The sequence below is a fragment of the Lontra canadensis genome, unplaced genomic scaffold (genome assembly GCF_010015895.1).
Source record: "Lontra canadensis isolate GAN:19392208 unplaced genomic scaffold, GSC_riverotter_1.0 scaffold19, whole genome shotgun sequence".
In the NCBI taxonomy this organism is placed as follows: domain Eukaryota; kingdom Metazoa; phylum Chordata; class Mammalia; order Carnivora; family Mustelidae; genus Lontra; species Lontra canadensis.
This window is the reverse complement of record NW_022631013.1, coordinates 18,901,922-18,927,684: the sequence shown is the minus strand read 5'-3', so window position 1 is coordinate 18,927,684 and position 25,763 is coordinate 18,901,922.

Genomic DNA, 25,763 nt, shown 5'->3' with positions numbered 1-25,763 from the left:
TCCATGCTCAGCACAGTGCCTGATGCAGGGCTCAATCTCATGACCCTGGGATTATGACAGCTGAAATCAAGAGTCAGATCCTTAACTGAGTAAGCCACCTGGGAGCCCCAATCCTAGTTTTTATTTTATTGCCACAGCAACTTCTTTCTAGATATGCCTCCTAAGAGAAGAAAAACAAAAACTAAAATAAACTATTGGGACTTCATCTAAATAAAAAGCTTCTGCACAGTAAAGCAAACAACCAATAAAACTAAGAGACAACCTATGGAATAGGAGAAGATATTTGCAAATGACATCTCTGATAAAGGGCTAGTATTCAAAATATATAAAGGATTTATAAAACTCAACACCCCCAAAATGAATAATCCAATTAAAAAATGGGCAGAAGACATGAACAGACATGTCTTCAAAGAAGACATCCGGATGGCCAACAGAACATGAAAAGATGCTCAACATCACTGATCATCAGGGAAATGCAAATCAAAACCACAATGAGATATCACCACATACCTGTTAGAATGACTAAAATCAACAACACAAGAAACAACAGGCTTTCACAAGGACATGGAGAACAAGGAACCCTCTTACACTGTTGGTGGGAATGCAAACAGGTGCAGCCAGTCTGGAAAATTGGAGGTTCCTCAAGATGTTAAAAGTAGAAGTACCCTATGATCCAGCAATTGCACTACTAGGTATTTAACCAAAGAATACAAAAATCGGAATTCAAAGGGATACAGGAACTCCAGTGTCTATACCAGCATAATCTACAATAGAAAAATAAGGAAAACAGCCCAAGTACCCACTGATTGATGGATCGACAAAGAAGAAGTGATATCGTGTATCACTTCTGGATATATGTATGTTCTGGATATATGTATATATCTATAATGGAATATTACTCAGCCATAAAAAAGAATGACATCTTGCCATTTGCAGCAACATGGATGAAGCTAGAGAATATAATGCTAAGCAAAATAAATCAGTCAGAGAGAGACAAATACCATGATTCACTTGTATGTCAAATTTCAGAAAGAAAACAAATGAGCAAAGGGAAAAAAGAGGGAGAGAGAGAAAGAGAGAGAGGCAAACCAAGAAACAGATCTTAACTACAGAGAACAAACTGATGGTTACCAGAAGGGAAGTGTGTGGGGGAATGGATTAAATAGGTAATGGAGACTAAGGAGTGCACTTGTGATGAGCATCAGGTGATGTATGGAAGTGCTGAATTACTATATTGTATGTGTGATATGAATATCACACTGCGTGTTAATCAACTGGAATTTAAAAATAAAAACTTTTAAAAAATCTTGGTAAGGGAGGAGACCAATGAAAATGGGTACTGGGGACAATAACGCAATTGACAACTGTGTTAAATTAACACAATTGATTTTTACAATTAACAGATAAATACTCTGCCTCAAATAATACTCTGATTTCTAGATGATCTTACCTTTGCTTTTTCCTTATGATTTATTTTATTTTATTTTTTTTAACTTATTATCAAGCAAATGTGAAATGTATTCAGGTATGATTTCTGCCCACAGAAAAAGAGTAGAGTATGTCCTTGGTCTAGAACATAGTTCTTCTCTGTGGCTAGAATCTGAAACTTCAATATACAACTGGATAATACTCCTAGTTTAAATTTCAGACTTAGCATATAACTGATCATCACAGCATCTAGTATTAAAACTAGTAAGTACTACTAGCAAAACTAGTAAGTACTACCTATAAAACTGTTACCATCAGGAATGTAACATCCCTTAGGGTTTTGGAGAAATAATGTTAAGATAAATTGTTTTCTGGTTGTCTCAAGTACCAGTCCTTCAGTTTTCTGTCTCATTCTCTGAGAAAGGAGGCAGACAATGAAGGAAGCAAGAAACAGAAGGCATACTATACATGGGTAATTTTCACTTCTAATTAATACTCTTGGACAAGTTATTTCATCTCTTCCAGTTTGAAGTTTTTTCTGTGGATTGTATATGCTGTTACATAAGTATAAACTCCAGTATTATTATTTCTGTGTTGATGAGATGTTTTAACAGATAGGAAACACTAAAATAACTGAGTCATGTAGGACAGCTCTAAATCAGTAGGCAGGGAGACTAACATAGGATATAAATTATTATTAATGGGAGAAGTAATTCATAAAAACCATAGCAAAATTTAATGAGCACTTACCGTGTAACGTACTGTGGCACTTTGCAATGTATAAGTGTGAATAAAACAGTTTCTGCTCACAAAGTGTTAATAATGGGGATGAACATATACTAAAAGAAAAGAAAATTTAGTGGAGAGACTATCTAATGTCTCGTGAGACAGTTTGTGGTGTGTTCCTGAATTACCTCTCTACTCTGAAATCTCACTTATCAAATGTTATGTTCCACGTTACAGTTCCCTAAACATTCCAGGCTCATTAGGACTTCATTTTTGAAAACTCTTTAATATTCCTTCCACTGCACCTTGTACCACTCTCAGAAATACCATAAAAATAGTTATCATAATGTTTTGAAACCGCTTATTTACTTGTCTAAATTCCTCACAACATTATCATCTCTAGAAAGCAGAGAATGAGTCTCTCTTGTTGACTATTATATCTCCAGTATCTACTTGGTACAGGGCTCGAACACATAGTAGGTTCTCAATAAGCATTTATACTGACTTTGTAGATAAAAAGACAGATACTAGTACAGTGTATTCATTGAGTTCCCCCCATTCCCTTCCTGCCAAGGAGAATGCTGTTCTTGTCTACCAAAACTCCAAATTTGGAAGGGAAAGGAAATTCCAATTTGGATAGGAATTACAGGCTAAATCATCTGTGTTATTAAAAGAGAAAAGATAGAGAATGGAGAAAAAGAGAAATAAACATATGGTAGAGGATGACAGAGAAAGGAAGCAAACAACATATTTCAGGGCTTAGAAAGAGATGCAATGTAGCAATTTAAGAGAATATGTAACTAGACGAAAGGAAATATATATACTGGTTGTTGTGAGATAGGTATTTATATCCCTTTATATCCCTTTCATATCCTTTGGAAAAAAAAAAGACATTAAAACTTCTTAAGAAATGCTGTCTAGAAAATGAGCTTTTAGAGCTTCAAGATTGATACCAATCGATTTTTTAAGGATGTAAGAGATAACTAAGAAATACTTGATTACATAAAGGAGTGGTTATTTCTGGCTGTGGGATTCAGCAGAAAGTTTGTGAAAACTGAGCGAGATGGGCAGGATTTGCATACATAATGATTAGAGAGGAAACTATTCCAGGTAAGGGGCTACTGGACTAGCATTGATTTTGAAGGACTAGAAACCAATCATTTTCATTACAGATGTAAACGTATTTACACATCAGTTATTCTGCCTTGACCACTTGATTAGCTTTAATCAAGGCCTTTTTCTCTTAGCTTCTAATTATATTTGTTGTAATTAGGCAAACAATCTAAACTGCTAGAAGCAATCTTTATTTCAAATAGACTGCAGATTTAAGTCAGACTACCAGACTAGAGTTAGCTCAAAGTTCATGAGTTTCTTTGCAGGGCAGTGCATTAATCAACACAAAGCTGGTGAGTTCACTTACAGCTTAAGGGAGCAATTTCATTACCCAGTAGAGATACATTTTATGGTGGTTTAACTGAACAAATATACTTGCAAAAACAAGCATTTTATACATTTTTTTTTGGTTATCATAAACTTTGGAATTGATGGTTCCATTCCTGGGAGATTAAATAAAGCATTGTAGAGCTACTGACTATCACACTGATTGTAAACAGAAAGGAAAGAATTATGACAAATACAAATGGCACATGCAACTTTAAAATGTCAAAAGTGTGTTACTCTAACTGGATAGCCTCGAGGTCATTTTGTCCATTATATTCCTATGATCACAAAACTATATATAGTATCCAAACTTTTCCTTTTGAATTGACTGAGATATTTAATAAATTACCCAGGATTTGAAGTAAAAAAAAATAGATTTATTGTTCAACATTACTAACCAAAATAACTGGTTGACTGATTAATTAAAAAGACAGAAGGGGAAAAAGAAGGAAAAAAAAAGAAAGGAAGAAAGAAAACCCCACTACTTGGTTTACAGTAATCCTTCATAAAAAATATCATTTATGCTTAAAGTAATTTTATTTTTAATTAAGACTAAAGAATTTTAGCTGTTAGCTTTTGCTAGATGTGCTCTATGTTTTATATAATATGAACAAAATTGTATTACTTTGACTTTCTTAGAACAAAGCAGAGACATAATGAGGTTTTATTAAATTCCATTATACTCTATAACTATGCCCTCTGTGTACTATCACAACTGAACACCAATTATTTTTAGCAGAAAACAACAGAACCTCTAGAGTATTATGTTATTTGGTCACCGAATTTATTGAGACCAAGATAACACAGAATGTATGTTTCTTTTATTTGATGCACTCATTTATAATAAACATATAAATAAGTTTTTCTTGACTCTGTTTTGTGTCAGCCTGTAACAAGTACCTCAGGCTCACAATAAGCAAACTAAAAATTGGCTGAAAATATAGTACTGACCTTTGCTGATGTAACCAGTGACTGGTTCTTAAGTATGCTTTAGAGACACTAAAATGTGTAGTATTTTTCTTGTAAAATGTGCTCATTATAGGTGTAAAATTGTTTTACCAGTGTATAGTACATCTGTATCTGCTATTCAAATTTGATCTTTTAGGTGAATTAAAAAAAATAAAACTCAGTGTAACAAATGGATATATGAGTAACCGATTGCATGGCTGTGTAATGGCTTCAGGATGTCAGTCTCTACAGTGACTCTATTTAAACTATGTAGAGGTAAGAAAGAAGCAGAAACTTTCTGTTGTGGAAAATGGTAAGATAAATTGTTCTGGCATATTATTTATTTTTGTTCAAGAATATTTGGGAAAATTGGAGTGGCATGATTTATTGGTACAAACAGATGTTTTCTCTAGTGAAAGGCCATACAGCAATCTGCGTGAGATTTCTTTTTTTCCTTAAACTTTGAAGAAATTTAAATCAGAAGCATTGACAACACTGGTTAGAACTGAAAGATATTGTTGCAATATGCTTACTAATGCACAATTAGAAACTGATTGATGGTTACAGCATGTTTGCATTTTGGTTTAGGAGAAGAGTTTATGCTTTATCATTGGTCATTCCTCTTCCATAGAAGACAATTAGTCATCTAGCACAGACCATACCTTACAGTACGTGACAGGCAAGAGAATGTAGCTTTTAGATCACTCCTTGCAGAAAGCATAATTGACCCACAGCCCCAGGTGTGGAGCTTTGACATTTATCTCCACATTCCCATCAGTGTCATGCTTTCTATTTGCCTCTCTCAGACAGTGTTTGGGATATCACATCCAAGTCTATTTCTGGGAGACACAGGGCTACTGTGATGGGCAACTCTGACTCTAGAACTCCCCCAAAACCTTGTTAAATTTGCTTTACAACTACACTGAAGTCTCAGAGGCTTCCATCCTACTTTCCTTTTTTTTCCTTTTCTCCTTCACTGCAGCGAATCACATTCTGACTCTCAGCCTCTCAGGACCCTCCATTCTTCTCTCTTGGGTATTTTCTCTCGTAAATGTTTATAATGTTTAATCTTGTCTTAGTTTCTGATTCCCAGACAACCTACCTCAGAGCAAATGTAATACTTTACATGTCTCAAGTTATCCTTGTATAATAGAGGTTTCTGTAGGCCACATCAACTGAGTGCCACTGTAGCTAACAGAAATAAGCAAAGCCATCACTCTCAGAATTATTTTTCCTACGTGCTCTTTCCTAATTCCTTCTGCCTTTGGTCAAGGAAAGGTTAAGGGGCAAACTTTTCTCAAAAACAGATGTCCTTTCTTATGTACTTTACCAAGACAGCCATGAGTATGATTTAACTCTGATTCAGTTGCAGCCTGGAATGATCAAGAGTCCTTCACTTCTGATTTTTTGAACCCAGTCACACTAAGGAAAGTCAGAAAGCAGTGATACCGCTTATTGCAAAAATGGGGAAAGCTGAAAGAGGTTTCATTATAACAGGTCTCCAGACTGAATGCAGGAAGAACTGTAGAGCAACTTCATTCCAAATAATTCAATAACTGGGCCATCAAGTAATAACCTATCTCTGTTACCATCTTACGACATTTTACTTTTCCCCTTATTGATATGGGTGATATACATAATTATTGGTATGCAATACATACACTGAAGCTAGATAGGGGGTCTGAACCACGCTCCTGAGATGTTTTTTAGTAATGTCAGGATCCCTAAGTGCTTACCATCAGAATCTGAAAGAATCTCAAGCTATCAATATCTCAAAGAAAGACAACAGAGGGTATTAAGAATTAGAGGGGAGTTACTGACATTTTTAGTAAGTTTTTGCTATTTCCTGTCAAATGATGAAAAATATCATAAGATAAGGTAGGCTTGAAAATGTCTTCCTTAGAAAAAATACATCTTTTGATATTGTCTTTTTTTTTTTTTTAAAGATTTTATTTATTTATTGGACAGACAGAGATCACAAGTAGGCAGAGAGGCAGGCAGAGAGAGAGGAGAAAGCAAGCTCCCCGCTGAGCAGAGAGCCCGATGCGGGGCTGGATCCCAGGACCCCAGGATCATGACCTGAGCTGAAGGCAGAGCCTTTAACCCACTGAGCCACCCAGGAGCCCCTACCTTTTGATATTGTCTTAAAATGTTCTACTGTCAGCCATTTGTGGAACTGTGTTTCTACAAGGATTTAAAAATTCTCATGTTTTTGCCCACCAGACTGATAGTTGCATTTATTTATTCATCCATTTATTTATTAATCATTTTACTCTAAAATCATTCAAAAACCTTGATTGATTAGTATATATTGAATAAGGCAGTGATGGGGTGGAGGACAAAACTATTACATTATTTTAGCAATCAAGACTCTTGAAGAGGAGTCCTAAAATAGTAACAAAATTAACAAAACCTGAAATGACATTGATGAATGAAATTATCAAGTTTCCTACCATTTTAACAATCTACAAAATACGGAATCAACAAATAATTAAATACTACTTTCATTATAATTATTTAGTAAAGATAGTTCTTTAACAGCAATATTCAGTTATGACAAAGGTACAGACTTTTGGATACACTGACAGTGGGCTTCTTCTCTAGATAAAGAGAAAACAGTTCATCAGTAGTTAAGATGGTCGGGTGCCTGGGTGGCTCAGTGGGTTAAAGCCTCTGCCTTCGGCTCGGGTCATGGTCTCTGGGTCCTGGGATTGAACCCCGCATGGGGCTTTCTGCTCAGCAGGGAGCCTGCTTCCGGCTCTCTGCCTGTCTCTCTGCCTAATTGTTATCTCTGTCTATCAAAAAAAAAAAAAAGGTTAAGATGGTCAAAACATATATATCACTTGGACTTCACAGTCTCACATCTGGGAGTAAATATTAAGAAAATGATATATAAAGAATAAAACTTCATGTTCTACAGTGCAATGTTTATTATTTTGAAAGAGATTGGAAACATTCTAAATGAATATTAATGCAATAGTTGTTATGGAAGATTGGCAGATGTGAAATTCTTCTGTCATTGAAAATGTTGCTAATGGAGAATTTGTGATGTTTGTATTAAAGGAAAAACCTTTTAATCACATATTTAGTGTAAGTAGAAAAAATGAAATCCAAATGAAAAATTTGTTTAAAGAATGAGCTTTAAATATTTAAAAATGTTTAGAACAAGAAAAAAGGATGCAGTACACTTTGTTAATAAAAATTACTTCTGGGTGAAAAGTTAAGCATGATTCACTTCTTTTTAATACCTATTGTACTTTCAAATGTTATATATGGACATTATATTTAAGTTGCAATTGAAAATATAGGAAAATTGTTCTCCAGAACACCATAGGAGGAAAATTATATTATCTTACATTTGTTAAGAGCTACAGAATAAACTGACTTTGATATTATGACAACAAAGTAAAAAATAGTATAGAGATTATTAAATTTGCTTCTCCATGTACTTATGTCTCAAAAAATATTTATCTGTTTTTCTTATATGGGCAAATCATAAAGGAACATTTTATCAAATGAGTTTCCTAATTTGTTATATATGATAATTTCTAAAACAATAAAATCTTTTTAATACTGAATGGCTTACACACAGGTAGCATTTCAGGTTCATGGATCACTAGTAATGCACATGAAAGATTTCATATGTCTTTTCCAATCTGCAATGCCATCCATCACTTTCATAGATCTAGGACCTTCAGTAGTCTAGGCTGATTGCATGTTTACTCTGTCATTTTTTTCCCCAGTTAACTTTATTAGTGTTGATCATGCCTGACTTTTCTAAGATTCCTTTAGCTCCTTTAACCTTGGCTTCACTGACCTGGGATACAGAGCAGCCAGGTGATATCTTGGCTAACTATATTTTTAGACACTATCTTATGTTGTTAAGAAAAGAAATAAGGCATTGCAGGGGCAAGTTAAATGAGTCTACCACAAGAAGAAAAATAAGGAAATAAGAGTAATGCCTCAAATAACTGAATATTTAGTTCAATACAAGGTCAGATTTAGAGGGAGTTGTTTCAGTATGTGATCATACTGGGCATAAAGACAGAAGGGAAGAAGTTAGTACAGAAAACTCAATATATTTATAAGAGCTAGTAAAACTGATGGAACTGGTCATGGAGGGATGAGCAGATATAGAAATCAGTGGACATGTGGAGAGACTGTTCTTGAACTAGAGAAGAGAAAGAACTGAAACAGAAGAGAAGAAATTAACAATATATTTGGGAACAGGCACTCTTTCTTTCTTTCTTTCTTTCTTTCTTTCTTTCTTTCTTTCTTTCTTTCTTTCTTTTCCTCTGAGATTTTATTTATTTATTTGAGAGAGAGCATGAGCACAGGGAGCAGCAGAGGGAGAAGGAAAAGTAGGCACCCAGCTGAGTGCAGAGCCTAGATGTGGGGCCCCATGTGGGGCCCATCCCACGACCCTGGGATGATGACCTGAGCCAAAGTCAGATGCTTAACCAACTGAGCTACCCAGGTGCCCTAAGGTGAATGACCATTTCTAACTGTGGTGGGGCAGCTGACTGAGTGCACAATTAATTGTCTTAATTATTCCTATGAAGGAGGAGGCCATCTAAGTAAAAAGAAAACTAAGTAGATTGATAGCTTGGAGATGTTGATGACATTCTTATAGGAAGAAAATGAATAAGTAATGGAGCTGGTTAGGGAGAAGATAAGTGCTTCTTGAGCATACTTCATTAATGTTTGAAAGAAATCAAGATATAGTTTTTCCCTGATGTATGTTGGCACCTGTTGCATTCATGAAAGATGATGAATTATTTCATTTTATTAAGCTAATGTGTGAGTGCCCAATATGTGATGGATATTCTGCTAAATGCTGCAAAGAGAAAAAAAACAAATAAAATTTAATCTTACATTTCAAAGATCTGCCTAAACAATACAAAAGTTAGACATACAGCTAATTGTAATGCAAAGCAGAAGTGTTATGAACACATGGCAACTACTAAGAGCCCAGGCTTCACTATGAGAGTATCTGGAATTGAGTAATAACCGAACATAAACAGTCCCCTTAACTCACGTGCCCTTCACTTTCTTCATCTGTAAAATCCAGCTAATAGACCACATAGCTGGGGCATATATGTTAATCACTTTACAAATTCTAAACCTTTATGAAAATGTAGTTTTATTACTATGTCTTATAGGACTGTTTTAAAGCTGTAAAAGTTTTTAAAAATAAAAATAAGAGGGAGAAACAGAAAAAGAGAGTGGGAAGACAGAAGAAAAAGACTGAGACAGACAGACAGACACACAGTAGCACAGGTGCTCTGGTTAGAATGTTTAATCTTTTTTTTTTTTTTTTTAAAGATTTTATTTATTTATTTGACAGACAAAGATCACAAGTAGGCAGAGAGGCAGGCAGAGAGAGAGGAGGAAGCAGGCTCCCTGCTGAGCAGAGAGCCAGATGCGGGGCTTGATCCCAGGACCCCGGGATCATGACCTGAGCTGAAGGCAGAGGCTTTAACCCACTGAGCCACCCAGGCGCCCCTGTTTAGATAATCTTTATAGCAGAGGTGAAATTTGCCCCTAGCTTTGAAGAATGTAGCCATTGGTAGGCAGAAATAAGGTCACAAAGTTAAAACATGTAGCGGAAACCACTTTAGCAAAATTTTAGAGAAGAAAAAGCACAAATCATATTGAGGAATAGAAGGAAGACCAGATTACCTTGAAAGGTAGTGAGTAAAAATGCATAAAATGTAGTTGTGGGCATATTTTAAGGGCTCTGAATTCTACATTAAAGAGATGTTACTTAAATTATGGTTAGAATGGAATCTAAAACTTCGATATTCTACAAAGGCTTGCATTTTCTGCCCCTTCCTGTATATACAGCCTCATTTCATTTCACTTTTCCTTTGCCTTCCATGCTCCAGCAACACTCCCCACCCCCCATTTCCTAAACATGACAGACTCTTTCAAAAGTCTTTTTCTCCCAAAGGTCTTTGGAAATACTGTTTTCCAACCACTTTCATTTGGTAGATTCATAACTCACTCACACCATTCAGGTCTCAATTTAGAGGTCTTCTCAAAGAGTTCTTCCTTGACTATCCTAGACTATCTGCTTCCTTGACTATCCAGAACTAAAGTAAAACACCTATTATTCTGCATCTTAACACTGTTTTTCTTTATAACATTAGATATAATTTTAAATTACTCTGTTTTTGTTTACTTCATTTCTATCCCTTATTCCTTCTTGTACATCTCTCAGAATATAATCCATGAGGATAGGGATTATGTTTATTTTTCTTACAGTTCATTGTCTTGCCCATGTTTTAGTACATAGAGGTACTTAATATTTACTGAAAAAATATATTAAAGGATATTTTCTTTATAGAAGCATTAAAAAAAGAATAATTCTGAGCATGGAAGATATTTTGGGGAAAAGGACTGTGCCTTAGAAAAAGTAAAAGAATACTATATTATCTAATATTAGAAAATATGAGACAGATCAAAAATCAGTTAGTAGTTATTGCAGTGGTCACATATTAGTGAAGATCAGATCAACTGAGCATTGCAGAAGTGAAGGGAATAAGAATAAGGCTGTCCAGAGACTGTGAAAGAAGAAGAAACAGGAATAGAAATAAGGTAGAAGAAGATTGGGTTCAAAGATGAGAAAAGCAGGGGAACATAATTTTTCTCAGCTTTATCTGGTATGGGGTATCCAGCCAGCTCTGTTTAACCTTCCTCTAGCTGGGAGAAGGTGATACTGAGCCATTTCAAGAGTCTCTGATAGTTAACTTGATTTAATCCAGTGTATCACCACAAACTCTATTGAGCTAAAACACTAAAGTACATTGTTAAGGTATTATTTTGGAGAAATTTATTACAAAGTTTCCATTTTTATCATTTGAGGGGAAGGTCATTCTGAATTTCTGTTGTAAGTTTCACATGTCAGTACTTTATAGTTCAACCATTTCAAATGACAAGCAAATCATTCTTCGCTAGTTGTCAACACAAAGAATTTTATGTTTTAACTTCACCAAAATACTAAAAGAGACTTTCTCACTTAAACATTCAAGTTGTTTCCTAAAAACCTTTGGGAAATTTCCAAACCATAATTGAAGGGTTTGATAAAATGATAAACACATAGAAGTAACATTAATTTCAACCAAGGATATTGTTATAGGTAAGAAATATTTAAGCAAAACCTATTTCCTCAAGCATTCAAATATGAAAACCTACAAGAGGCAAATATATCTCAAGTAAAATTGGCCAACATCAATACTTAAACATGGTTGCTCATGAAATATATAATCTTCTTTACCTTTAGCAAAAAGTTAACCAATGGGTGATACCTGATGGGTAGTTTTAGTGGGTTTGACGGTACTAGTGATTTCTTTACCTGGGTTCTTGTGACTCCATAGGGAATTGCGTGATATTTTCTTATAATGTTTGTTAATGTTATATTTTGAAACACACAGGTAAAAATAAGATCTACTTACTATAATTTAAATAGATTTAGTTTAATTGGAATTATTATATTTTTATTTTTAAAACATTTTCAGATGTATCACTTCAAAGAGGAAGAAATGGACTGGTCCATAGGCAGAGCAAGGATTAGAATCTAGCTTCTTAACCAATGTGTGCAAGTCCTTTAATTTATTGAGCTTATTTTTTTCCATCATTGGCAGATGTAGATAATATTATCTGTTCTCAATCTCTGTGAAAATACTGAAACTTTAAAGTAATGAGCTGGTATAATTATTGTGGTGATAAATACTTTTCCTTGGTTTTTATGAGAATGATAAATTTGAGGAAGAAGTTGTCACTGTACTGGTCTTTACAATTACTATAGACATCACTTAAATTTGGGTAAAAGAAATAAAGGCAGGGGAGAAGATAACCATATACTATTTTTACCATGTTATTATTTGAATTTTATAGATTGGAAAATAAAATAATATAAATTAAGTGATTTTTCACATTTAAATAGGAGTTTGTAGATTTTTTATTTAAAGCCAGGTCTGTCCAACTCTATCATTATATAACTATAATACAGTGGATAAAAGTGTGAGCTCTGGAGTCGAAGGCTGTGTGACTTTGAATATTGCTTCTACTAGTTAGTCATCACAAAACCATGGACAAGTCAATTAACCCACTATCATCTCAACTTGTTCATCTATAAAAAGGAAATAGTACCACTGCATAAGCTGGTAATAAGAATTAAGTACAGAGTGTTTAAACCATAGCCTAATACACAGTAAAAATACCCATAAATATTACTGGTGGGAGCTTCCTTTTCTCATTTTCCATACCCTTCCCTCCCTCCCCTTCTCCCTTCCTTCTTTCCTTTCTTTTCTTTTTTCTTTCTTTCTTTCTAGCAACCCACATCTTCCTTTTATCATTTTGGGATATGGATATATATATATACTTATCCATGTATTTTTAAATAATAGAAATTCAGATGTGTAATACATTTTACCACATTTTAAAAAAATGGTGCAAATGACTTTTAAAGTAATATTGGCTGGATTTTAGAAATTAAAATATATCAGGAATGTTCCACTTGTAGTAACAACAATTTATTTTACCACTGTTTCTTTCTGAAGTTATTTCTTATGTCAATGAAAATTTAAAGTGAGGATATGACTCTTCTCCATTTGTGCTGTTTTTGTTGAAGTATCACCATCTTAAAGAAGTGATGAGAACTTGACCATAGATATTAATAAGAAATGGCTGCCAGACAAACCCATCCATCAGTAATGTTGACAGATCCAGCAAGAGATTATAACTCAATTACTATGAAGTGATTGGAAGAATGATTCCTTGATTGATTGATGCTTTATAAAATCCAGCTTCACAGGAAAAAAATCAACAAAACCCATTTAAAGATTTTTTTTAGCTAGAAGTGCAAGTATTGTTGGCTCTTTCTGCAATGTCTTATCATGATTTAAAATAATCCAAAAGGTAGCAAATAGTTAATTTTTTCATTTGTCAAACCTGCAACACTTTTATGGCTTGTGAGTAAATAAAAATTTCAACTTCATAATATGTATTATACTATCCCATAATAGATTAACATTTTATTAGTAGCTTTTTATAGCAGACTTTGCTATGTCCTTTCAAATACTTTTTCCGTTTTTGAAAGTTATTTATGCTAATTTTTAAGATCTAAGAATCAGAACTATGCATGTAATATTGAGTAAAACTTAGTGTAATATGTGGAAAAATTTCTATAGCCAAATCTAATTTTGAGTGTGTGTGTATGTGTGTGTGTGTGTGTATACACACACATATATGTTTACTTTTGTAATACATTTATAGTTTTGTAATATAATTTAAAGTAATTTTTTTCTTTAAAGAAAGTGTTAACATAAAACAGTAGAAAAATTTTTAAAGAAATGTGCACACATTTAAAAATTCTTTTCAACCTGGTGGTGCCTGGGTGGCTCAGTCTGTTAAGTGTCTGACTCTTGATTTTGGCTCAGGTCACGATTTCAGGGTTTTGAGATTGAGCCCTCATGGGGCTCCACCTTGGGCATGAAGCCTGCTTAACATTCTCTCTCTCCCTGCCCCCCCAAATTCTTTTCCACTTGAATTTATCTGTATATTTACAAAGTTGTAAATATATGCAATCACAATACCCACAATGTATTTTCTATATTCCTATATTTTTCTTTCAATATAATGTTATGCAGTTTTTAATAAATGTGCATGGTCTTCATAATTATAATCTTAAAAGTGAGCATCATTTCCTATCTAGTGCTTGATAATTAGTTATCACCTGAGGTGATTGTTAAACATGTAGATTCTTGGTAACTCCCCAGGAGATTTTGATTCAATAAATCTCAATTCAGACCAGGAATCTGTATTTTTAACAAGTGTCCCATGTGACTGATATTAGTGGTCTTTATACAGGAAGCAATTACTCTAATTGAATAATATCCTTTAATTAGTTGTTCACCATTGTTAGGTAATCATGCTGTATCTAAATATTTTCCCACTGTTAAAAAGTCACAATGATCATTATAGGGAGATTATATTCTCTTATAGTTATTTTCTTAGGAAAAATACCCAAGTTTAAATGATTAAAGGTTTGTGATCATTTTAAGATTCTTGATATCTACTGCAACTTTATTTTCCATAAACTCCTAGTTTAAACTGCTCTAAAATTATGTTCAATTATTCAGTTTCCTTGAAGCCTTATACCAATACTGAATATCATGTTTTGAAAAATTTATCGAATTTAAATTATGCCTTTACAACTCCATTTCTTTGATTACTTGCCATAATTGGGAAAGTATCTATATGCATCTTTCCTATACGTCTTCTTTGAAATTTTATTATTTTTATTTTTAGTTTGTGGTATTCACATTATATACCTCATTGGTACACTTTAGCTTTCATATAACTAAAAAATATGTATAAAACGACCGAAACAGGTAGGTTGTTTTCAGTATCAGATGATAGATATTCACAAATGAAACTGCCTTAAATAATAAAGAAATCATGCATCTCCCTTGAGACTCCAGAAGGTCCAAAGCTCTGGAAGTAAGGCAGGCACTTGACATGTGAGGTCAGGTCTCTCCTATGGGTTCTGGTGATAATCCTGACACTTCTCTCTCTAGCATGTTAGTTCAAGGTGTCACATCCAAAGGCAGTAAATTCCAGAAGAAAAGGGAACAATTCATTCAGTATGTATTTCTTGGGAAAGAATAAATATTTGTCAGAAAATCACTAATAGACTTCCTCTATGTCATTTGCCAGACTTAGATCAGCTTACTTATTTTAATGAGGTGTTGATGAAAGAAAAAAAGATGAACATGATGAATGAATCTAAATAGTATCTTCCACTAAAAAGAGGGATAAAGGTATATAATTTAGGGGATTTAGGAAGTAAACATAAGAAAGGAGGCAACATATAATGTCTAATATAATAACTATGCATTGGTAAAATTCTTTCTTTCTTTTTTTAAAGATTTTATTTATTTATTTATTTTAAAAAATATTTTATTTATTTATTTGACAGAGAGAGAGAGATCACAAGTAGGCAGAGAGGCAGGCAGAGAGAGAGGAGGAAGCAGGCTCCCTGCCAAGCAGAGAGCCCGATGTGGGACTCGACCCCAGGACCCTGAGATCATGACCTGAGCCAAAAGCAGAGGCTTAACCCACTGAGCCACCCAGGTGCCCCAAACTCTTTCTTTATTGATTTCTTTCTTTCTTCCACCCTTTCTTTCTTCCTTTTTCTTTCTTTCTTCATCTTCTTCCTCTTCTTTTTCTTCTTCTTCTTTTGCTAGTTCTAAGACTTGATTTTATATTTTTGTGGTTGTTATGAAAAATGTTACTCAGAACTCCTAAAGAATCTACTGTAAGAGTAGATTAACAACCCACTGCCACTCCTATGAATCCACTATCAGTTACACTCAAGCTTGTCCATTACTGAGCCAGCATGCTGGGGGCACTAGAGCTGTACCATTCCTGCTTAAGGCTGCAATTTTCCAATAGGCAACCTTTGCTCAGAGATACTGAAGACCTGGGCTGAAACTCTCTCAGAACTTCCTTAGGACATGAGACTCTTCCTTCCCAATCCTCTCCTCACTCTGTCCTTTCACAGGTATCTGATCTGCTTGGGATCTTATGATTCTTCCTGCCTACTCCTATCCCCAACTTTGTCATCCTTTGTAGGACTTTTCCTCAGTAAATTTCTTATACTTCTAAATCTGCTTTTTGGGGCACCCCAAATCAAATGAATCATTTGATTCATCCATGGTGTGATAAATTATGTAAAGTATTTCCATCTATGCTAATATTTATTTATTTGTTTGGCAATTTTATTTAATTGTGCCTACTATGCACCAAGTTCTGTGTTAGGCAAAATGTACATAAAAATTAATAGTAAGGGCGCCTGGGTGGCTCAGTGGGTTAAACCAATGCCTTCGGCTCAGGTCATGATCTCGGGGTCCTGGGATCGAGTCCCGCATTGGGCTCTCTGCTCAGCAGGGAGCCTGCTTCCCTCTCTCTCTCTGCCTGCTTCTCTGTCTACTTCTGATCTCTCTCTGTCAAATAAATAAATAAAATCTTTAAAAAATAATAATAATTAAAAAAAATTAATAGTAAAAGTTTATTTCTCCCAAGTACTCATAGGTTTAAAGGAAGACTCATACAGATAAAAACATAATATTTAATACACAAATATAATAATACACAAATAAATACACAATACACAAAATAATACACAAACAAAATAATACACAAAATTGAAGATACTCTGAAAGAGGTGTAAACTGAATTTGAAAATTCAGTGAAGGAAGATGCCAACTCCTCATGGTTCTGAAAGGCAGCCCAAGTCTCAGAAATATTCCGTGAAAGTTGAATTCCCTCAGTGGAAAATGGAGGGATGAGTTTACACACTGTATTAGTTACAGCAATGCTAAAAGACAGATTAAAAGACGTATAATGGCTCAAGCCATATTTATTTTTTAAATATGTAACTATTTCATTCCTGTGGTCTTGTTTGTTGGCAGGGGGTTTTTACTTGGGAATTCACCCCTGACTTAAGGATATGCTCTTTTGACTCAAGGGATTTAGTAAGAAAGGAATAGAGGTGGCAAATGGAAATTGGGCAGACAACAGATAATATCCAATGCTATAATCATTTCTGTGCAGTTAGATAAATATCCTATTCCTTTTCGGGTAGTTTGAAGATTTGATTTTATCTATTTCTGGTGGTGATCAAAGTGAAACAAGTCAGAGAAAGACAAGTGCCATATGATTTCACTTACATGTGGAATCTAAAAAAAAAAAAAGAAACAGACTCAAAAATACAGAGAAGAAAGTGATGGTTGTCAGAGAAGAGCATGGGGGGATTGGTGAAATAGGTGAAGGGGATTAAGAGGTATGAACTGCTAGTTATAAAAAAAAAGTCATAGAGATGGAAAGTACAGCATAGGGTAACTATAAAAGACTCATTTCAGACCTAAAGACATACGCAGATTGAAAGTGAAGGGATGGAGAAGCATTTATTATGCAAATGGAAGTGAAAACAAAACCAGGGTAGCAATACTTATATTGCATGAAATAGACTTTAAAATGAAGACTATAACAAGAGACAAAGAAGGATACTATATAATCATAAAGGGAACAATCCAACAAGAAGATATAACAATTATAAATACTTATGCACCCAACACGGAGTGCCTAAATGAATAAAGCAGTTAATAACAACCATGAAGGAAGTAACTGACAGTAATGAAAGAACAGTAAGGAAATTTACCACCCCATTTACATCAATTGATAGATTATCCAAATAGAAAATCAATGATACCTTGGACCAAATGGCTCTAAATAATATATTCAGAATATTCCATCCTAAAACAGAATACAGATTCTTTCCAAGTACACAGTCTTTCCAATTGCACACTCTTCAGAATAGATCACACATTAGGCCACAAAACAAGTCTCAACAAATTCAAAAAGATTAAAGTCATACCATGCATCTTTATTGACCACAAAGCTATGAACTAGAAATCAACCAAAAGAAAAAGATCTGGGAAGAGCACAAATATATGGAGGTTAAATATGTTACTAAACAATGAATAAACAACAAAGAAATCAAAGAGGAAATTAAAAAAATACATGGAGATAAATGAAAATGAAAGCACAGTGGTCTAAAATCTTTGGATACTGCAAAAAAATTTCTAAAAGGGAAGTTTACAGCAATACAAAATTACCTCAAAAAGCAAGAAAAATCTCAAATAAACAACTAACCTTACACCTGAAGAAGCAGGAAAAAGAAGAATAACCAAAATGCAAAACCGGTAGAAGGAAGGAAATAATAAAGATTAGAGGAGATAAAAACAAAAGAAAAACTAATAAAACAATAGGACAGATCAATGAAACCAGGAGCTGGTTCTTTGAAAAGATTGACAAAACTGATAAATATCTAGCCAGACTCAACAAAGAGAGAGAGAGAGAGAGAGAGAGAGAGAACTCTAATCAACAAAATCAGAAATGAAACAGGAGAAATAACAACCCATACCACAGAAATACCAACAATTATGGGAGAATATTATGAAAAATTATATACCAACAAATTGGACAACCTAGAAGAAATGGTCCAATTCCTACAAACATAAAACCTCCCAAAATGGAATGAGGAAGAAATAGAAAATTTGAACAAACTGATTACCATCAGTGAAATTGAATCAGTAATTCAAAAACTCCCAATAAACAAAAGCCTAGGGCCAGATCACTTTGCATGCAAATTCTACCAAACATTTAAAGAAGAGATAATAGCTTTTCTTCTTAAATTATTCCAAAAAATAGAAAAGAAAGAAAAACTTCCAAATTCATTCTATGAGGGAAGTATTACCCTGATATCAAAACCAGATAAGGACTCTGCAAAAAAAAAAAAAAAAAAGAACTAAAGGTCAATATCTCTGATGAGCATAGATGCAAAAATCCTCCACAAAATATTAGCAAACTGAATCTAACAATACCTTAAAAAAATTCATCACAATCAAGCGGGATTTACCTCTGGGATGCAAGAGTGGTTCAATATTCGTTTATCAATCAACATAAGGCATCACATCAACAAAAGAAAGGATAAAACTCATGCGATCATTTTAACAGATGCAGAAAAAGCATTTGACAAAGTACAACATCCGTTCATGGCAACAATCCTCAACAAAGTAGGTTTAGAGGAAACATACCTCAACATAATAAAGGCCATCTCTGAAAAACCCAGTTATTATCACACTCAAGTGGGAAACACTGAAAGCTGTTCCCCTAAAGTCAGGAATAAGAAAAGGATGTGTACTCTCACCACTTTTATTCAACATGGTACTGGAAGTCCTAACAGCAATGAGACAAGAAAATGACTAAAAAGCATCCAAATTGGTGAGAAGGAAGTAAAGTTCTCACAATTTGCAAATGACATAATACTATATAGAAAACCCTATAAACTTCACCACAAATTACTGGAACTGATAAATGAATTGAGTAAGATGTCAGGATACAAAATCAATATAGAGAAATCCATTGCATTTCTACACACCAATAATGAAGGAGCAGAACGAGAAATTAAGAAAAAAATCCATTTACAATTGTACCAAAAATAATAAAACACCTAGGAATAAACCAAGAAGGTGAAAACCATAAAAACTGATAAAGGAAATTGAAGATGACACAAAGAAATGGAAAGGTATTCCATGTTCATGAACTGGAAGACCAAATATTGTGAAAATGCCTATATTACCCAAAGCAATCTTGTTTAATACAATCCCTATCAAAATATCAATAGCACTTTTCACAGAACCAGAAGAAATAATCCTAAAATTTGTATGGAACTACAAAAGAGCCTGAATAGCCAAAGCAGTCTCAAAAAAGAAAAGCAAAACTGGAGACATCCCAATTCAGGACATCAAGATCTTATTAGAAGGCTGTAGTAACCAAAACAGTATGGTACTAGCACAAAAACAGACAAATAGATCAGTGGAACAAAACAGAGCCTAGAAATAAATAAACCCATGATTATATGGCCAATTAATCTTCAATGAAGGAGGCACAAATATCCAACAGGAAAAAGTCTCTTCAACAAATGGTGTTAGGAAAACTGGAAAGCTATATGAAAAAAAAAAAAAAAGGAAAGAAAAAGAAACTGGACTACTTTCTTACATCAAACACAAAAGTAAATTCAAAATGGAATAAAGACCTATATATGAGACCAGAAACCATAAAAATCTTAGAAAAGAGCACAGGCAGTAACTTCTTTGACATCAGCCATAGGGAATTCTTTCTAGATATGCCTCCTGAGGCAAAGGAAACAAAATTAAAAATAAGCATTGGGACCACATCAAAATCTAAAGCTTCTGCACAGCAAAGAAACAACCAACAAAACTAAAAGACAACCTACTGGATAGGAAAAGGTATTAGCAAATGTTATACCTGATAAAGGGTTAGTATCCAAAATCTATAAAGAACTTACAAAACTCAACACCAGTAAAACAGATAATCTAATTAAAAATGGACAGTGAACACGAACAGACATTTCTCCAAAAGAAGACATACAGATAGCCAACAATCACATGAAAAGATGCTCAATATCACTTATCATCAGAGAAATACAATTCAAAACCACAATGAGGCATCACCTTGTACCTGTCAGAATGGCTAAATTCAACAATACAAGAAACAAATGTTGGTGAAGATGTGGAGGAAAAAGAACCCTATATATACTGCTGGTGGGAATGCAAACTTGAGCAGCCATTATGGAAAATAGTATAGAGATTCCTCAAAAAATTAAAAATAGAACTACCAGATGATCCAGTAATTCCACTACTGGGTATTTACCCAGAGAATATGAAAACACTAATTCAGAAAGGTATATCTACCTCTATTTTTACTGCTGCATTATTCATAATAGCCAAAATACAGAAGCAGCCCAAGTGTCCACTGATAGATGAATGGATAAAGAAGAAGTGGTATTTATGAATGGATAAAGAAGAAATATATATATATATATATATATATACACACATATATATATCTATGTATACATATATATATATTTCTTCTTTATCCATTCATAAATATATATGTATATATATACATATATGTATATATGTATATATATGATGGAATACTACTCAGCCATAAAAAGAATTAAGTCATTCCATCTGCAACAACATGAATGCATCCAAAGAACATAATGCTAAGCAAAATAAGTCAGTCAGAGAAAGACAAATACCATATGACTTTACTCATGTGTGGAATTTAAGAAACTAGACAAACAAAGGAAAAAAAGACAAACTGAAAAACAGACTCCTAACAAACAGAAGAAAAAAGAGATGGTTACCAGAGGAGAAGAAGTGCATGGGGGGGTGGTTTGAAACAGGTGAACGGGATTCAGAGTAGACTTATATGATGAACACTGAGTAACCTATAGAACTGTTGAGTCACTATAGGGTGTATCTGAAACTAATATAACACCACTGCCTGTTAATTATACTGTAATTTAAAAAAAGAGAAGAAAAACAGAAAAGTACATGACAGGGAAATGTAGTTAATCACATTGTAATAATGTTGTATGGTGACTATGCTGAGCAATGCCTAATGTATAGGACTGTTGAATCACTATGTTGTACATCTGAAACTAATAGAACATTGTATGTCAACTATACCTCAGTGATAAAATTTAAAAAAAAAATGTGCCACTTAGGTTTCCTTCAGGAGAGATCTTAATTTTTCCTGTCAGCTGTAATAAGAAAAACAAGAAAGACCATGTATGTCATGGTTTATGGGCGAGACCTAGAAATGGCATGTCTCCTTTGTTCACATTCTGTTGTCTGAAATCCAGTGACATGGTTCTTACAATCTTGTGGGATGTTGGAAATTAGCATCTATGCGTCAAAGATGAGAGAACTCTTCAGCAGTCCTACCACACAGGTAAGAACAATGTACACAATGACAGAGTTGTTGAAGTTCTTGGGATGTCTGAAGAAGTAAAAATTTAATATAATTGGAACGTAGGGTGATGAGAAAAATGAAAGATATAGTGAGGGTAGAGAAGCTAATAGTTCCTCCAATGCTATTTATTAAATAAATTTTTAAATGTATGCAATTTTTTATAATTTTTTTTTTAAAGATTTTATTTATTTATTTGACAGACAGAGATCACAAGCAGGCAGAGAGGCAGGCAGAGAGAGAGGAGGAAGCAGGCTCCTTGCTGAGCAGAGAGCCCGATGCGGGGCTCGATCCCAGGACCCTGAGATCATGACCTGAGCCGAAGGCAGCGGCTTAACCCACGGAGCCACCCAGGCGCCCCTAAATGTATGCAATTTTTTAATGCTTATTTTATTCTGTTAAGATTTTATATATAATTCAATGTAATTTTTGGAATCTCATCTTCTCTCTTGATCACTACTGCTAATTCTGTGACATTATAACACTCTTCTAATTATTTCAGGGGCATTACATCACAAAAGAACCTTGTTTGAATAGGACTATCTAGATAATTATTTCTTAATTATAAACAACAAATTTGTAAATTTAAACTAACACTTCTCAAGTCTATAGTTAATCTGGCCTTCATTTGTTTAGGGTTACATCAAGTTAATTTGCATCCTAATGCTCTATTTATTCAGCGATATGTGTTTCTAAAATAACAGAATAGTAAAAATTCTCTGGGAAAATTCAGGCTCCATTCTTCCTAGAATACATCTTTACATATATCCTCTCTAACATATTCAAATTATTTCATTAATAGATGGGATTTAGGATGATATTTATCTTAATATTTATTTTAGTTGTTTAAAATTATTGAGATAGAAATAGACTTACAGAGAAAGCCTAATTCCATCAGATTGGCAACAATATCTGACAATAAAAAGTGCTGGTAAGACTGTGAGGAATGGGTTATCAAACCCTTCTGGTAAGAATGTAAATTGGTAAAAAAAAAAATAGAGTATGATTTGGCAGTACTTAATAAAACTACAAATTACACATATATCAATCCAATAAATCTAAGTACTCCCTAGAAAACATTCTCACAAGTGCAGACAGAAATTTCCTTTTAGAGAGTTTGGAATGCAGAAAAGTATCAAGTCAGCTAAGATGCTCTTCTTTGAAGAGATGGATAAATAAAATGTGATAGATTTATGAGATTCTACACTACAGATAAAATATTGAGCTAAAACCATATATTGAATATGGATAGACCTTTTATTTATTTTTTTATTTTTTTAAAGATTTTATTTATTTATTTGATAGATCACAAGCAGGCAGAGAGGCAGGCAGAGAGAGAGGAGGAAGCAGGCTCCCTGCTGAGCAGAGAGCCCGATGCGGGGCTCGATCCCAGGACTCCGAGATCATGACCTGAGCCGAAGGCAGTGGCTTAACCCACTGAGCCACCCAGGCACCCCTAGATAGACCTTTTAAATGAAAACAGTGACTGGCGAAAGAAAGCAAGGTTTAGAGTGATCATTTCCATATCATGTATGTTCCATAAATTAAGCAAAATATACATCTAGTGGAGGGAAGTGAGTAATGGTCTCAGTGATGGGAAGAAAAAAAGTAATTTTATCTGTAATACTTATATTTGTTAATTTAAAATATAAAGTGAATATGACAATATGTGAGAAATTGTCAATCATAGGATATGGGTAGTTATTTTATTTTTCTTTATAATTTTCTATTTTTAAAATTTCTTAGAAAAATATTTAAAAGAAATAATAAAAATACATGTTTTTTTCCTAACTGGGATTAAATTAGTGCAAAAGTAAGTTATAGGCAAAAATGTTTTTAAACTCCTTACAATCTTAGATTTAGGAGGGTAGGCTATAGGATGGTAAGTAGTATTGCTTAGATTGATGTCTGTTCAATATTCTGTATGAATAGCATCTCAGAAAGACTGATTTAAAACTAATCTACTTGTGTGCAAAATTAACTTGTAAATAGAGTGTCCCTTAGCTCCTGGAGGAGAGCAACATTTACTAAACAGGTTTGCCACAATTTCAGCCAATGACTATTTCAGGAAAGTTCATAAGACAATTAAGTTAATTTAAGTTTATACATATACATATATATATATATGAGAATGAATTCTCACAGGAAAGATGACTTAACTTGTTCCTATAATAAATGATATGAAATTTAATTCATAAGATTTTAACATCACTTTTGGCTGTAGAAATCTATCTTGCTTATTGATGTCCTTCTATATATACAAATATTGTTTCCAAAATAGATGGATGAGGTTGCTCTTTATTAAAAGGGATGATATGCACACAGCTCCTCTTCCAGAAACTGGTAAAAAAACAAAACAGCTATTACTATTATTAAAGCAGAGTACTACCCATGTAAATTTTTAAATGACTAAATTGTTTGTTATGCAATTCTTTCCCATGTTTTTCCCCTTTGTACGAAGCTAATAAAAAAATGAAGGAACGGAATCTCAATTGGAGAGTAAAAGAGTAATTAATCCATTGACAGACAAGAACATAGTTTTGTTAAAATTACTGACCATGATGATATGTCACCTGTAATAGCCCCCTATATTCATAATAACTTGAGTGTATTAAAAAGCTGTAGTTTAATCATCTATATACACATTGTTTTCATTTCTTATTCTTTCCATACAACATCAAATATGTGGGGCTTAGTTGGAAATTTGAATATATCTCAGTGCCCCTAATGAGAAGCCAGGCCTTTGTGAAACTGAAACCATGGGCAAGTGTCAAAGTTCCCTACTTATTGATTATCATTCATCTAAGCATTCCAAAGGCCATGCGAGGGAACACCCTCAAGGCTTCACCTTCAGCCCTTATTTAATCAGCAGCAAATTGCACCTGCAGGGCTCTGCACCTCACCTAAGCTGCAAACATACTTTCAGTGTCATTGCTCACCAAAACACAGCAAAAACAAATGGCAGAGAATAAACAGCTCTACCTCAACAACAGATGTTACTTCCCAGACGACGTTGCCATGTCAGGCGGCTGTCTTCTGAGCCTCCATAGCAGAGAATTTTCCCCAGCTCAGTGCTTATTGGACCAATCTGCAAATTGTCCCATTTTCCTGTTTTTTTTTTCACTAGCTATACATGTCAAGGAAAAATGGTGCCAGGTTCATATCTCTATCCCTGGTACCAAAGATAGGGATTCAAAAACAAACAAACAACAAAAAAATCCTCCCAAAATCAAAAAACAAAAAACCCAAAAACAAAAAACAAAACCCATTATGTACTGGATACTGATATTTTTTTGCCTGAGTAAATGGCTAAAGATCCTACTCACTTTTCCCCCAATATTAAGTTTCCCTTAATTCTCCATGGTCTAGTAAGTCCTTTGTTACATTGATTCTTGAGTCAGTCTGGACGGAGACTGAAATTTAAAAAAAAAAAAGACATGAATAAATTCATCCTTTGACTAAGGCTGTGTGGGCTAAGATTTGACACTATTTTTCCCCCCAGAGTCAGAGCCCTCTGTTTCCCTTCCTCATGGGTCTTCAAGATGTCTTTGTTGCCTAATGAGGATCAGGTATCCTTGTCCACTGTACTCAGTTTCAGCTAACCTTGTCTTGCTTTGACCACACTTAGCTCCAAACATTTACAGCAGTCAGAGAAGGAAAAAATAAAAGTAGGCTCCAGCAGTATGAGACTTTCACATGAGGTAGAAGACTGAATAACAAAATACTAGGCATAGGATTATAAAAGGCTTCTAAGAGAGTGGAAAAAAGAAAAGAAAGAAAATGGCATGTCAGTGTTGGGAGCT